We start from the raw sequence: 12,366 nt of genomic DNA, 5'->3' as shown, positions 1-12,366 counted from the left end.
CTACAGCCTCTCATAGCACAGGGTCTCCAGACGAGCCTGCAGGTACTTCTCTCTCTAAGTAGATCCGTGTAATTGTAAAAATCAATGTCAGATTATGACTGACTCGCTCTTCTATCCTTTCAACTAAATGTAAGGGTACAAGGCTGCTGGAAACTAGTAAAAAGCAGAGCAGTACAGTTCTGCTCCTTCCCCACCTCTGTAATTTCAACACTAATGATTTCAAAGTGACGTTTCTATGGTGGAGCAATCTGGTCTGGTTACTGTCCTTTCTCCTTCTCTGATGTCAAGAGTCAGTCGGTTTGATGTCAACCCATGCTTGACATCAAATTTCTTGAGGCTAAATAGTGACAAAACAGAAATTGTACTGGTGGGCAGCAAATGTCAACAGGAGAAGCTGGAGAGCTTCACAGCGAAGGCGCTCGGCTTCCCCATTCAGGCCTCAGCCACAGACAGGAGTCTGGGAGTCACACCTGGTCCTTCTCCCACTGAGCCCCCATGTGAACGGCGTGATAAAGATATCTTTATTTCACCTCAGAAATACTGCCCACGTGAGGCAAACTCCATAAATGTCCGATGCTGAGTTTCTGATGCATTTATAACATCAAGGCACGGTTTCTGCAACTCTTTACTCTGTGGGCTTCCGAACACTTCTCGAAGTTAGTTGTGCTATGTCCAGAACTCTGCAGGTACACGTCTAACTCACTCCAGACCCTGGTGGCACATCAGGACTACACTTAAATCTCTGGTGCCCTATAAAGTCACATATTCCATATATGATTGTGTTACTCAATCAAGTGGGACTGAGTAAAAATTTTATTTGTGTTAAAGGAGTGATGTTATTTTATCTATATATGATTATCTGTGCTTATATGGTAAAAAGTGAAGAATCTTGGATGCTTTTATTTATTTATTTTTACCTTGGCTTTATTTATAAGTATTTATTAATATTTGAGTACTTTTTTTCTGTCAGTGGATGTCTTTTGTCCTCTGTTTCTATGGATATCTGTGTGCCTTTGTTTTTTCTTGTCATTTAATAAAACAATTAAAAAAAAAGATCTTGTTACTGACTTGAAAGGCTGTAAATAATCTGGCTCCTTCACACCTCTCTGACCTCCTCCATGTTTACACTCCCTCTTGTTGGCTCCGGTCAGTTGAGGCCGGTCACTGTACCCAGGACTAAATCTCAGACTTCTGATGACAGTGCTTATCCTGACGCTGCTCATTAAGGGATGCTCTTCCTCTGACTCTTTGACAGACAATTTTTTGGAGTCTTTCCAGATCTAAACTTAAACCTCACTTTTTATAAATAGGGCCTGTGTTTGATTGCCTTAGTTGTTTATCATGTTCTTGTTTCATTTTAATTTATTTTTTATTGTATTTTCATCTTTATCACTATGTACAGCTTCTTTGGAAACTTTTATAAATAGAGAACATCCTTGTTCTCAAACCAAGAGCAAAATTTCCGCCCTGATCTCTGAGAACACACAGACATTCCTTTCTACGGCCACACTGCTTATTCCTAACACGGTAAATAACAATAAATAACACCTTTACAGAGACCAAAGTTCAAGATGTTCAAAAAACACAGTGTCACTTATTAAAACACAGGAATTAAACTTTAAAAGGCAAACGTGGCTTAAAAATTACAAAATTTTACAATTTTACAAATTACAAAACCAGAGTACACTCCAGCAAATCGTGTACATGGAGGGCTCCTGGGGTGTGCAGAATACCCTGCCCTGATCAAGATGAGGACATTTGATTTTCAGGCCCCTTCATCTATTGCTTCTCTTATTATCGTGTATTTTAGTTGTTCTGATCTGTGTATGGTTTTCAGTGAATTGCTCAAAAAATTGTCGACAGAGAAAATCTTTCTATGCTGCAAATCAGTCTGCAAAGGTTCAGCTTCTGCTTTCTTGCCTGTTTTACATGCCAGTCCCCATTACACTGCGATGTTCTTACTTCCTGTGGAGTAAAGGTCAGAGCTCCAGTGATGTACAGCAAGTGACAGAGCATGGTGGTGCCCATTAGTTGGCTTTGCTGGAAGTTCCTTGTGAAAGTCGCCCAACTTCAAAAGGCTGTGTAGAGAATAAAGACACCCTCAGCTAATGATCAGACAGTGCTAACAAAGCAAAGGATTTTACAGTCCATTTTATACAGAGAAGTAAGCATCATCGTGCAGTATTCTTTTATAATCTACCATATTCCTTTTGCATGAAATGACCTTTAGGGCAGAAGATTAAAAAAATGAAGGTGCTCGTAATGGACACACTTTATACAAAATATTTAGTTAGCCTTATCTGATATCAAACCTGGAAAAGAACATCTAATTGGCATGTAAACTCAAAGGGTTTCACCCATGAAACAATGACAATAAAAAAATGTTTTAAATTAAAAAATGTTTTAAAATTCTCTCCTACAGACAGTGAAATGTTTCATTATTACATGCGCCGAATGAACGTATATAGGCAAACAACATGAGTGGACACAGACTACTGCAAATCTACTAACCTATAAAAACACTAATGGGCATGTGGCATTTTTTGTACATGGGTAACATTTCATGTCTTTCTTCTTTACAATTACAGCTACCCTGTTTGGATAACATCTACAGTGTTTCCAATGGGTGAACAAGCATTAAAACGATCAGGTGGAAGTCAACATTGACATTTTAAAATGTCCTTTGGTTTGTACATTTGGTCTGCAAAAGTGCAGAATTTTGAAAGTTTACAGATATGGTAAAAACATTTTGAAATATGTCTGTTTAACTGAAACACTCTTTAAACAACAGACAGATTTTTAAGTTCCTTCATGAAAAGAAGTCAGAATACCTTATCGACTGTGGTCACGGATGAAGAAGGAAATTTGATTAAAAGTAATTTAAAAGCCTGATATGAACAATCATGTTTTCAACTCTCATATGATTATTTAATTGTTCTCTTTATACTTCCATTACCAGGAGAGTTTTTTTTTTCTTCTGGGTGAGTGCTTAAATTCAACAACAGACAATAACTTCTCATTTTGTAAAAATATGGTAATGTAGTACCATCCAAATTCACTGTACATCAACAAGGATAATTAATGGATGATGAAAAAAACTGTTGACTTAAAAGCTCTCTCGTACCTGAATACTAATGAACAATAATCTCGAAATGATTACTATGTGACAGGAATGGCTTCCTCTGAATGCCTACTACTTCAGCAGCCTTGCCTTCACCTTCTTCTCCCTGTCATGGTAGTGAGAGCTACTTTAATATTACAACTTATTCATGAGCCAGTGTCACACTCAGCTCAGCACCCCTGGAAATCTGAAGCCTTCCTAAGCCCATGCACTGCACACAACATTCCTCCCTGTGCTGTGAACACGTTGGGTCACATCAGAGGCGATCTTTTAATTGGCTGAATTACGGGTCAATAAGGTTTTGAACTGTACGGCAGCCGAAACACTAGTGTCTGTTCCATCAGATGAACAGTGCTTCTTCATCCCCCAGTGTCTGCAGCAGACAACCCAGACCCTCAGGAAGGGTGCGGTGATTGGGAAAGGACTTAACGAACAACCCTAACTTCACTGAGTGTCAGCCTTGAAATCAGGAGTTAACATCCCTACTTTTCCAAACATGGGCTCTTCACTGAGCAGCAGTCAGGACCTTGTTTAACATCGCATCCGAAGGATGGAAACTCTGATCGAGAGGGACAACGGAGTGAAAAGAGGAAAGAAAAGCATTTTGGAGGGGATTTGGAAAGATTAATGTATTAATGCTGCTCGACTTCAATCTTGCAAAACAAATTGGGGCTTGCTTTCATTGTCGGACGACAAGAGGGAATTGTTTTAAATGTCCCGGAATTAGCTGAGTGACCCTGTCAAGAGGCCTGAGCTCTGGCCATGTTGGCATGGGGTGAAATGAGTCCGTCTGATTGGAAGCGTTTATGTTTTGCTTGTAAGACATTTTGCATTCAGGGCCACGGGCATAAATCACTGGGGCACACGAGGCAGAGGAAGGAAGAGGAAAGACTAAACAGGGTGACTTTTTCCCCTCCGTGAAAAATCAATGCTTCACAGAATGCACCCAGCATGCGGATTTTCAGAACTAGAACTAAAACGAAGCCATGCGCTTCTCCCATTTTGTCTATTTGATCTCTTCCCCGGCAATGAGCAGCATCTGGCAGATCCTCATTTGTCTTCCAAGCCTTTCCTGTCGGTCGGGAAGGCATCACAGCTGCTGTGCGCTATTAAGACAAAACGTATTATTTATTTAATAAAACAGTACAAGCTTGCATCATTTTTACTTTCAGATATCACTTATGGGAACTTATGGCTGTCACCTCTAAAAACAATTGGAAGTAATAAGAAAATTTGTGTCGTTCACCAGTTACATAGGGGAGGGGTTAAGAAACAGTTCCCATCTCGTTTTTTTGTACAACCTTAGACTCTAGAGCTGCCCTCCATATCTACCGCACTCGGGAACGTTTTAGACCATGATCATATTGCACGGTGTTAAGTTATACCAGGACAAACCCACATTTATAAGTCAGATTTTTTTTTTAATCACAAAACCTCAAACAATAGAAAGATGAGACACCTAGAGAGATTTTACTTTCCTCCCTGTCAAGTCTCCAGAATTGGTGGTGTTATCTCTTAGATATCAGAAATGGACAGCTCCAGCTTGAGTGCTGAGACAGGCAGTAGCTTGAAAGCGTCTGGGCACTGATCATCCCGCTCTCTCTGTTCAGGCCAGCCTGCAGACCTGAGGAGCACACTTGCCTTACTCTAGGCATGGAGGGGAACCCCAGTCTCACACTGGGCACTAGGCAGGGCATCTGCTGCATAAAGAGAAGCACTCCTTCCGTTTTCATCCAGTACCTTCAACAGAGAAGTGCAATTCGGGCAGCCACCCTTCACAGCAATCTTGAAGAAGTCAGAAATAAGAAAAATTGCGAATGAAAGGAAGCAGTTCAGCCCACCCAGGCAGCCAAAGCACGCTTTGAGAACCAGTGTCAGAAATGACAGGAACAAAGAGAGAAAATTATTTATAATAGCTATTTAGAAAATGCAAGACAAACAAAACATTATATTGTGTTAACAAAATGCCAAATTATACATTTTGCTCCATAATAATAAATTAAACACAATAAATCTAAAATTAAACACAACCACGTTATAGAAAGGTTAAGCACTGTGGGTTTTTTTGTGTTTGTGTAGGATCCATCATGTCTCAGCACAAGAAAGACAATCTATTTGCAATTCCAGTCCACAAAAGAATGGAACAGCAGCTATTGCCAGTTATAACCAGGACACTGATAAATGAAGCACATTAAGTATTAATCAAACTTGACAGTTTGTTATGTAAATTGTATTAAAAATCTATTAAAAACTGCAAACCAGCTGTCATCTTGATAAAAATATTAAAGCAACAAGGGATGCAGTCTTTCAATTAAGCAGAAAGGAACAAAAAAAAATATTTTCTGATTTGTCTTGTCATTAATATAGATTTGGTGACAAGATTTCATCTGGGAATAATTTTCAGGCTCAAATAAGTGTGTTTTGCAGCAGTTGATTAGAGCGACTTTATTTTAACCCCTTCTGCTCCTGCATACCAATATGAGCCAAACTTTTAGTCACAGGGAGAGCTGCACATGGCAAATATACTATATACTCCAAAGGCACTGAGTTTCAGAGCACTGCCTTTGGAACAGTCTTGGAACCTAAAGCACAGATCTCCATTTTGTCCTGATGACCCTTGTTTTACACTTTTGGAGTATTTACACCTTGCAGATAGATATCATGACAAAAAACAAAGAACACAGACAAAGAGAAAACAGATTGGTCCGTCCAGGCTGCAGAGGGAGAAGACATTGTGACACCAGGTTCCCTTGAGTCTTCTGTGAGTGAACCCTGGGGTCTTTTTCTCCCTCTAACTAAGCTTACTGAGCAGAAGGAGAGGGTCCCAGCCCACACTGAAGTGGTGCACTAAATGAGCTAAGGAGCAACCAAACGCTTAGCTTTGCAGGTGCGGAAGTCAACAATTGTTTGAGAAACAATGGAAAACATCATTTTCTTTTCTGGGGAAGCCAGAACCACAGGTTTCTTTTTTCTAAAAACAAAAATGGCACAGAGGAGGTTTTCCTTCATTCCACGCTGCAGTTCACAGCTTCTACAGCACTGCCAGCCAACACCCCCATTAAACCACAGCTGTGTGGCCACTGACAAGCCAGGAATTACGGCTCACTGCCACTGCGGCTGGGGCACCTTGCTGTGAATGTAACACATAGCCTGTAACACCGAAGCTGGAAGATGAAAAACAGTAATGTGATTATGGTGAAAGAAGATTAAAAGCTAAAATTACAGTTTTATTGTAAGAAATAGCACGTCTCATGTTGAAGGAGGGCAAGGATGATATATTGGAATGAGGGTTTAGCCGACAGAGCAAAAGCAAACAGGGAAGTTGATTTTCTAGTGGCACCACACAATACATTTCAGTGAAGCAGCTGTCCGTAACCAAAACCACAAAACCGAAAGACTATGGAAGCAATATCTGTATCAAGAAGAATTGACAATTGAAATAAAAAATAAAATTCTGTCTGCTCTGAAGTATTCAGAAGAAATGAATAAGGCATTTTATTCTATCCAGTCAGTCTCCTTTGCGATTGCCACATCACTAAGTGAAAAGATCACAATTAGCATTAATAACTCAAAGGGCTGTTGTGAATAATCTCAGAATTCAGCCTCTGGTATCTCACAGCATGCGTAGACTGCACAACCTGCACCGAGCTGTTTAAACTTTTTATTCCAAACCTCTCCATCCCTGAGAGTAGTCTATCAGGAGAGGGTGTCATCGTCCTCGTCTGCTCAGTGCTTCAGGGAGGAAACTGGGAGACAAGGATTACCTGCCGCTGGGTTGTTGCCTTCAGGCAGAATTCAAAGGCTCAAATAGCAAATTCTCTGGCAAGGAAAGGGGCTGAAAGTAGGTGGCTATTTTTTATTCACTGCAACAAAAACAGAGAAAAGGAATAATTGGGATGGAAGCACACTTTATGCAAATTGAGCACCAGCATTTCAACACGTTACCTTGGCACTGCCTGGGTTTCCAAGGCAACCTGTACAGTCTTGTGGCAGGGAAACAGCCAAGTGAAAATTCGGCTGTCTGGGAGTCATCTGAGTAGACATAAATAAAAACTGGCCTGAAGGAACTGATAGGTTAAGAAAAGCTTTCTTATTTGGCAGGATATACCAAAAATTTAGGCTCGAGAACTGAGAGTTGTAATAACTCTGTTTTTAACAGTTTCAGAGGAGGCCGAAAGGATACCACATTGCAAAGAACACATTTTAAGAAGCTTGGCTGAAATAAAATAATTTTCAGAGGTTCAACCCTATCGGTTTAAGACACTTTCTCTGAGGGATCCATACACCTGCCACACCCTCCAAGACAGCATAAACACATTAGGGTGTTTGGCTTCTACAGATCTCTACTCTCGTTGCTATGGTATCTAATTAAATAGACAAGCCCAGAAGTAGCATGTGAAATTGGTTAAAACAAAAACAAGCAAAGAAGTCAGTGTTGCACCTAAAAGTATACAGTGCCCTCCAAAGGCAGAGAAAACCACAGACATTTTGACTGTTCATAAAACCACTAAAGTTGTGAATGTAAGGAGCTCAGCACAAAGACTTACTCCTCATCTTCTATATTGCACGCCCAGGCTGTAGAAGGGTTGTCCGTGATGAATATACTGTGCAACAAGATTGGTTTGTAAACTTCACACCAGGGGGAAGCTGATCAAAAACTGTCCTCTCCTTCTTCGTTGGAAGGTAATTATCTTACCTGACCTGTGAGCAGCTCTTACTCTTCTGGAACAATTCTAACAAGCGGACAGAACTGAATGCAAACTCCCTGGCATGACACCGATTGCCAGCAATGGGAAAGACAGGAAGGAGACTGGTGCAGTTAAAAGTACTTTCTTCCAGGGCTCTTGCTTTACAGATATTAGAGGGAAAATAAAAATAAAATGTCGAGGCCGGAACTGTTTGGGAAGCTGCCAGGCAATCTTGCAGTTCTACAAAGGGACTTAGAATTATCTCACTGCCACATTCCTGATAGGCTCTTACCTCTATATGTAAAACCATCACGAACAGAACTGAATGTCAAGAGGTCTCATTGTGGATTCAGCAGCTTAAATTCTTTGCTGTTTAGGATGTGCTACAATTCCTGTTCTTTGTGTGCCAGTTCTGAGGCTAATCCAGCCGTGGATGTGACTGGGTTCCATTTAAAACATTCAACATCATAATCTCATTACATATTATTACTGCAGCTGATATGGAACGGCAGCATCTCAGTTCAGAGGGCTTAACTGCTACAGAGAACATAATGGGATTGGAAAGGAGCTGAACAGGAATCAGGTGAGAGAGGAGGAGGGTAATGGATGGAAATTCATCTCAGGCATGATCAAACTGCCTTTTTTCTTTTAGAGGGAAGTTAGATTTTTTTTTTTTGCAACACACGCATTCTGTACTCGATGACTCCTGTTTTCAAGAAGGTTGAAGAATGAAACGATCTGGTTACCTTAACAGGCCATCTTTAAGAAACCACTTATCCCTTCCCGTTCCTTTTCACAGAAGTATGCAAAGACAATATCCAGCTGCCATTTCAAATGCCTCACCACACAGATAACTGAACTGACAGGAGACACGAAGACATTCTCGATGGGCTGAATACCCCGCGCACTCCCTTCAGGGCCTGTTCCCATCCCTTCCTCGTCCACGCCAGCCTCGTCCGCTGTCCGCTCACAGGCCATACCGTGTGGCACAAGGCTTCCCAGGGTGCGCTAAGCTCTTTTTAGCGACTGAATTGTAAAACAAATATTTTGCTAAGCACCCACCCAACTGGGGATCGCCAGTTGTGTATTGCTCACATCCCCACAGCATCAAATCCAAATCCTGCAGACTCTCACTAAGGGGAGGGCTATGGGGAAGTGTAGGCAGATGTCTCTGCCTCGCCCAGCTTCAAGCCACTCTTCTTTCATCGCGTCACAGATTTTCAGCGCCAGCTGTGCTAGGGGCATGTCCTTCACCGGCTTCTCCACACGCCTGCAACGGTCCATGATGCCTCGGGGCTCGCCATGTCACCCGGCACCAAGAAAAATCTGGCTGGTTCACCCCCCCCCCTCGGGGAACCAGACATGACCAGACTCAAACCCACAACACCTGGAGCACTGAGCTGACCCTGTGCTCACACCAGCACCTGTACCAGCTGAGCCACTCAGAAGCCCAATGCCAACTCTGTGTTCTGAGTGCAGGTTTTCAGTTCTTCCCCTTAATTGCTCATAAATAATGTCCAGAGTCTGTATTATGTCTTCATTATTCTTAAACAGACCTCACAAAGTTGCTCAATCATGGTGCCAACGCCATATTTCTTGATCAACAGCCAGACGAAACTCTCAAGGCAGCCAGATGACTTGGCAGTGGGGCCCTCACTCATGCCCAATAAGTCTGTTGCAGAAAACAGTAGGCTGTTTCATTGTGCTTATGCTTATTTCATTAACAACTAAGAGTTGTCATAATTTTCTGTTACTACTGAATCTTTTTGGAATCATCTCCAGCGGCTCACAGGATTTTGTCTCACTACAACTATCCCACTGGATGTGTTACACATCTTTTACTTCTAGCTCATTAATGTGTTGTAGCACTTGTGAGAGAAAGAGAGACCACAGAAATCACATCGAAGAGCTCTACACCTTGCTCAACAGTACTCTCGATACTGATCACTAGCTCCCGTGAAAGTATCCAGAAAAGCTCTACAACTGAAAGAGGAGTACAGAAGAGCTCAGAAAACACTGAGAGTGCAGCCATTTATAGGCCACACTGAGCATGTTCACCCAATTCAGTTTTCTTCTGACTGGGACGGATGCTGCCAATTCCCACCAAAACATATTGTGGTGTCCAAAGTTAATGATGGACACAAACGCTGAATTAGAAAATATATGCAATACAGTACATGCTGGAAATCATCTTGAGCCTCCCACAATCCCAGCTTGATGCGTGACATTTGATTCTTAGACCCTGAGCACTGAGGCACACAAATGAGTACCCAGAACACCATGCATGGAACTTTATATCCGAAGCTCAATACATTTAAATGCAGTACATTATTTTCAATGCTGATTCTTAGAAATTTCTCTTGAAAAAATATATATTTCTGTAATTTCATCAGATCTTTTTTTAATTGGCCTCAGAGCTTTGACCTACGTGTTGTTTGCCATGATGCCGGTGGGAATGGCTTTGTCTTGCCTTCTTAAAGGATTTCATGTGTCTTTTCTTTACAAGGTATGATAACAAGTTGAAACATTCATGTCTTTAGATGAGGTCACGCCAGGACAAAATATTTTTTCCTGTTTTCCATTGTCAAAACATCCCTAAAGGATTTATGTCTTTCAGTTTTAAACAATCTTTTTCCAAATGTCATTTTTGCATTATTTAGTGAACAAAACATCTCTGTCCTATTTTCTTTCCTTATTTTAAGCTGCTAGGGATGCTCCTTTCTTTTGAACAGGATGTAGCAAATTCATAAAAGACTACTCAAAACTTATCTTAACCTGTGATACCTTCAGAGCACATCTAGAGACAAAAGAATTAAAACTGCAATGTGCTGATTGTGTATTCATGTATTTAGCACTGTTTTAATGAATAACTTTAATAACAGATAACTGCTCCCAGACGGATTGTTAAATGTAGAACATAACTAATGGGAATGTAGCTGTGGGGAGTGTACATCACTCTAGCATTCACTCCCAGAAGAAAAGTGGACATTCATCATTGTTCATGATGTCAATGTCTCATAAAAAGAACCAGCAAGCATTGAAAACATAGGTTTTACGCAAAATATTTGTGCATGGACATTTTTTTTACAATAACACATTTTTTGTCAGTCTAAATGGCCGGATTAAACCACAAAACATTTTCATTTCATTCTCCAGATTCCCATAATCCTACATGAAACCACTTCCCAGACAGTCCCGCAATCTGGGATTCTACTCATGACACTCATCTGCTTCTCTGGCACTCGACTGAGACAGAAGAGAGGCTCTTTCCCCACAAGGATGATGTAGCCTTCCCATATCAAGAGTTGTATCTTTTTTTTTAGTTGACCATGGAGTTGGCTCTAAGGAAACGTGAGCTCTCTGATGTACGTACCCCCTCCCGAAGCCCAGTTTTCCTAACCTCTGGACAATTTTCCTGTCCAGAAAGGTGACACGCGTCGTCATAAGAATATCGAATTATTCAGCCCATCCAGTCCACTTGCCTGCTGGAAGCAATTAAAATTGAGAATCCCACCCAGCTGCTTCTTGAAGGAAGCCAGGGTTTCAGCTTCAAAAACATTCCCTACTCCTCCCATCCTTTGCGTAAAAGAAATGCTTCCCGTTTTCCATTTTAAAGTGCATTTCCACTGCCCTAACCCGTCCAGAAGGAAGTGACTCACACCAAGAGAAGTGAGATTATTAACAAAGGTCATAAAAACAGCTAAATGAACCTGCATTAATCCACTTGCTGCACTGCACAGTAGTGTAGGCAGCACTTACAGGCCACAGCTGCAACAGGGTGTTCAACAGTGAGAAAAGGAAAAAAACAATGCCTTGTGCATCCTGCAGCGCTGCAGATGAGACACCATCATTTCCACAAGGGAAAACTTGAACAAGTACACATCTTCCAAATTGAGATTCTGCCATCTTGGGCTGTGGTCCTGGGAGGTAAAGGCAGGAAAACATTCACATGTGTAGCACACAATATTGCCCACCTATCACATCATCCTGAATAGTATTATTATTGGAACAAGTAATAGGTTTATTCCATGCTGAAAAAAAAAGAAGAAAGAGAACACAACATTTCGGCCGTGGAGCCTTCTTCAGGTGCAGGTGTACACCTGAAGAAGGCTCCACGGCCGAAACGTTGTGTTCTCTTTCTTCTTTTTTTTTCAGCATGGAATAAACCTATTACTTGTTCCTTTGCAGCCTACGCATGCTGACGCAGCTACCCACCTTAACTAGTATTATTATTGTTGTTATTGTTATTATTACAAACCTGTAAACTTCTGTCATAGTGTTAGTCAACACTACATTTACAGTATATTGTTGTCTGATTGCTAGTACTGTTAATGAATGTTAACTTTTCTGTTTTGCTCATAAAAAGTACATGAGCATTGCTATATTTATAAGAAACAAAATGTACAATTATATATGAAAAACCTCCCAAAACTTTCAGTGTTGCTTGGAAGCTCCATTTTTTTCATTTTAGGTGTTTCCACCATTAATCTCTTCTATAACAACTCAATGTTCATCAATACAAAATATTCATAAGACATCAAGCACAATATAATGAGA

General features: G+C 41.0%; 1 long non-coding RNA gene across 3 annotated transcripts; it reads right to left on the bottom strand.

The window, feature by feature from the left end:
* Positions 1–925: 925 nt before the first annotated feature.
* Positions 926–10,114, bottom strand: LOC107077729 (uncharacterized). 3 transcript variants are annotated; one of them, XR_011190187.1, is made up of 4 exons: positions 6,794–10,114; positions 4,763–4,906; positions 3,125–4,227; positions 926–2,078 (listed from the first exon to the last, which is right to left on the bottom strand). It is a non-coding gene; the product is annotated as an uncharacterized lncRNA (long non-coding RNA). The 3 variants fall into 3 exon arrangements; XR_011190186.1 differs by having other exon boundaries at positions 4,763–6,984; positions 7,067–10,114; XR_011190185.1 differs by having other exon boundaries at positions 4,763–10,114.
* Between the last annotated feature and the right edge of the window lie 2,252 nt (positions 10,115–12,366).

This window comes from Lepisosteus oculatus, chromosome 8 (genome assembly GCF_040954835.1).
Source record: "Lepisosteus oculatus isolate fLepOcu1 chromosome 8, fLepOcu1.hap2, whole genome shotgun sequence".
Taxonomy (NCBI): Eukaryota; Metazoa; Chordata; class Actinopteri; order Semionotiformes; family Lepisosteidae; genus Lepisosteus; species Lepisosteus oculatus.
This window is presented reverse-complemented; position numbering and strand designations above follow the sequence as displayed.